Here is a 4,139-nt window from a genome sequence, read left to right as displayed (position 1 = left end):
TTCACTGTGACAGCTGTGTTCAGTGACTGTATTTACCTGTTCCTCCTAAATTAAACCTCTGGTAGATGCTCCGCTGTCGCCGGAGCATTAACTACTGTCACGTGCATACCACGTAACAGCCCTATACTCGTGGTATGCATCAGACGTATTTTGTTTTCCACGCTGACAGTTCCTGTGGTATCCTCTCCATAAACAAGCTTCTGTAACCTGACTTGTCTCCCCCCTTGATGAGGCCCAGAATAGTGGTGTCATCAGCATATTTAATGGTGATGGTGTTGTCATGGTTGGAGACACAGTCGTGGGTGTACAGGGTGAAGAGTTTGGGGCTGAGACAGCAGCTCTGTAGTGAGTCTGTCCTGATTGTGATGCATTTTGTTCGTCTGTCCTCATGGTTAACCTGTCCATTCAGCTGTCCGTCCTCATCCTCCTGCTAAGTCCAGAATCCAGTTACAGGTGGGATTTATTCAGCCGTTTCTGCCCTACTCTGGTTTTAGTATTATTTATTGCCTCTGTTGTTACTTTGTGTTTTTATTCTATTAAACCTCCTTTTTTGTACTAGCACTTGGGTCAGCCATCCTGAGTCTAGCCTCAGTTCTCCCTCACCCTCCTGGTGAGGGGGACAAACCATAACACCTTCGTGTTTCTGGTTTCTCTTCCTTTTGGTCATAAGGCAAAGTGAAGGGTCTACAGTGTCTGGGACCATGTGGTTAATGTGTGTGAGGACCAGTTTCTCTAAGCACTTCATGGCAACTAATGTGAGCGCCACTGGCCTGAAGCCATTCAGAGCATATGTTAGATATTAGTAAGTCAGATAATTGTTAAACATTAATAGATGTCTGTATACACACTAGCTAGTTGATCCTCACAGGCTCTCAACATTCTAGGGGGGACACCGTCTGGTCCTGCTGCCTTATGGGGGTTTACCTGTTTCAGGGCCTTCAGGACCTGTGTTTACATCACCTGAAAAGCAATGTCCCCCAGGTTGCAGGGGGATTTTGAGGGGGTGTCTGTGTTCATCCTGTCAAACCTGTCATGATTCTGTCCTTTGTTATGACAAGGTAGAAACGCAGCTGCTCCAAGCATGTGGAGCACTAGATAAGAAATGGAGTCTCCGGAATGACTGACTGGGTAAGAGGTAACCTGCTTCTCATTACTCACACCTGATTACAACCGCATATAGGCAGCTTCCCCACACCAAGAAGCTGCCAGATTGTTCTAACTCTTGTTCAGACTTTCCACTGTTTTACCTGCACCTGTGATTCCAGCTGTGACACCGGTTTACATTGTGACTACCGAGTACTGGCTAACCCTCCGACTGTGTTTTCTGTGTATTGACCTTTGGGCTTCCCTTTTGTCCATGCTTTCATGGATACCCTGAATGTGTAAGTTTGTGTCCCAGTCAACTTTAATCCAGGGAACACCCTGCGGCAAAGACTGATCCACCCGAAGGACAAAACACCCAGACATTGTAAAGTAGAGCTGCAATAAGCAAAACAAAGTGTGTGACATGTCTCTCATAATCCAACAACAGCAGCTTTAACAGGTGAGTAGTGCGATTGACTTAATTGTCTGGGAGCTGTTTTGTTGTTACCTTATGTTACTTCATATAAAAATGGTCCTAATAAGTTTTACGCTATGAAATATATGGTTTTTAATTTTGGGGGAAAGCGAATATTGGTATTAGTGGTGGCAGATAGCATCAGAATCACTACTGGGAGACAAAGACTGCTTTTACTTGCTCGATTCACTCTGAGAGTATCTACACTCACAAATATGACGTGGGGCATTAAGTTCAGTGCCTTGAGCTTTGTAACCCTACATGCCACCCTGCTTCATTGGGTACACTGCTTCTTGCTTTTTCACTGAATGTTGGCAGTGAATGTAAATTAGTGGGTGTGGATTTGTTTAATCCAGCTGCACTTCATTAGTCCTATCCCTACTTATACCCCGCTCACCTATCACTGCCTTGCCAGTTTATTCTTGTTCTCAGGCCCGTTTGATCGTTGTTTTGTATCTTAACCATTTGTCACTTCCCCTTAGATCTCCTTGCTCATACCAGTACTATCTTCCACTCTCTGCTGCCACACTCTCCTTCTACCGTTTTTCTCCTCCACGGACGTCTCCTCCGGACCCTGAACCTTGTTATGGAAAAAACTTATTATCCAGAGACTGGACATGCAGTATAGCAGGGAGGGCTAGCCTGCCGCTGCTAATCAAGCACCAGAGCCCCCGTTTGACTACTCTCTTGTCTGCCTTGTCTCCGCTTCAGTTTGTTGGTATCAGAAGAGCTCCCTGCCAGGGGTCCTTCAATATAAGACAGAAGATAACGTCACACAAAAGGAGGGTTCACTGAGAACAATTGTGCTTCTGTGTTCAAAGAGTTTCTAATTGGCAAAATACCAAAAGGTTCACAGGAGATACTTTCAAGGCTCTGCTTTAACACCGCACAAACAAAAGAGAAACAACCTGAATTCGAGTGAACTGTGACATTGCACCCTGAGGAGGGCCATCTAGAGAGTATAGCATCATAGTACTATAGCACCGACATTGGCACCAGCATCACTAGGTGTGTTACATAATACCAAAATATTATGGAAAGCTTTGAGTTCATCCTATGCTGCATGTTACATTATGTTATATTTTAAAATTAGATTTTGTCACTACAAATCCATTTATTTGAACTTCAAGATTCAAGATTTTTTATTTGCCATTTATGCATAAACAGACAGTCTAGGCATACAGGAATTCTTGTGCAGCTCTTCTTTGGAGTCAGGTAAGGAGTCAAAAGCCAGAAAGAACACTTAGTCTTAAAACCATGGTTTTTGGTTGGGGAAAATGCGCACTCTGACTAAAAGTGCAGAAATATTAACTGCAACATTTTCTTAAAGGATCTAAACTAAAGGTATTTATTCTGATAACATAATTAGATTGTAAATACCAGTAGATCTTGAGCAGTTGAAATGAAGCCATGTGAGAAGCTTAGAGTGTGATCCCTCAACATCTGAAATGTGACAGTGTGTCCAAATTAGACACTGTTTTTGTCACAAGCCAAATGGATTGAAACATTGCTTTATCTATACACTATAGCTGTCAAATAGTAGTGGAGTAAGGGTAAAGTATTTCAAAGTTTAAAGCAACAGAGCAAAATAGTTCAAATCACATAGCTGCAGAGAAGTTGCACAATTGCAGCAGGTCATGCTGGCAGATTATTAGGTTCACCTATCTGAAACAAAACCTAATACAACAGTCCTGTAATCTTGATGAAGGTTACAGATGTCACATTTTTATATATGGGACTAGGATAAATAATAGAAATACCTCTTGGTGAGGATGCTCTCTACCAGTCTTCTATCAGCCTGGGTGAGGAGGCAACAGTTCAGACCAGCTTTTTTGAGCCGCCTGTTCATACAGTTGAATCAGGCCTTCTCTGAAACAGTTTCAAATAATGCTGAACATTTATTAGCATAGTATAATAAGCTTAGTATAACAAGCTGCCAGATGGAGTATACTGTATATTGTATTACTATGGAACAACTCTCACAGTGCCAACAGTGAAGCTGTCTTCTCTCATATTTAGTACAGATAGTGCCTCCTAAAGGCATTCATGGGTTTTAACCAAAGTCTGCAGCTGAGTGAGACTGAAAGACCCAGCCCAGTGATGGACAGTGATCCTTAAAACAATATCACTTTGTACAAACACTTCATTGCAAGCAAAAGTATAGCATTTATAATCTTACTAAAGTAAAAATAAATTCTTATGAGCAAAATGTACTTTAAACATCAAAAGTAAAAGTACTCGTTATTCAGCAGACTGTCCCCTAATTTTATTACATTATTCAGTCAGTAATATTGGTATATCACTGGTCAGCCGCCCCTGGTAGGCTAGTGGTTAAGGCGGTCGCCGCTGCGCCCCGGGTTCGAATCAGGGTACGTGCCAAATGTCAACATGCGAGTTGCCAGTGTGCCGATTCACTGTGGCGACCCCTAAAACGGGAAAAGCCGAAAATGACTTTCTTTCACTGGTCAAGGTGGAGCTCATTTTCGCTTATAGATACAGTAACTATAGCTGTCAGATAAATATAATGGAGCTGAAATATAAAGTAGCATACTCAAGTATCAAGTATAGTATCTTACATAAG

The sequence above is a fragment of the Monopterus albus genome, unplaced genomic scaffold (assembly GCF_001952655.1).
Source record: "Monopterus albus unplaced genomic scaffold, M_albus_1.0 scaffold305.1, whole genome shotgun sequence".
Lineage (NCBI taxonomy): Eukaryota > Metazoa > Chordata > Actinopteri > Synbranchiformes > Synbranchidae > Monopterus > Monopterus albus.
The sequence above is the reverse complement of the archived record's forward strand: the minus strand, read 5'-3'. Positions refer to the sequence as shown.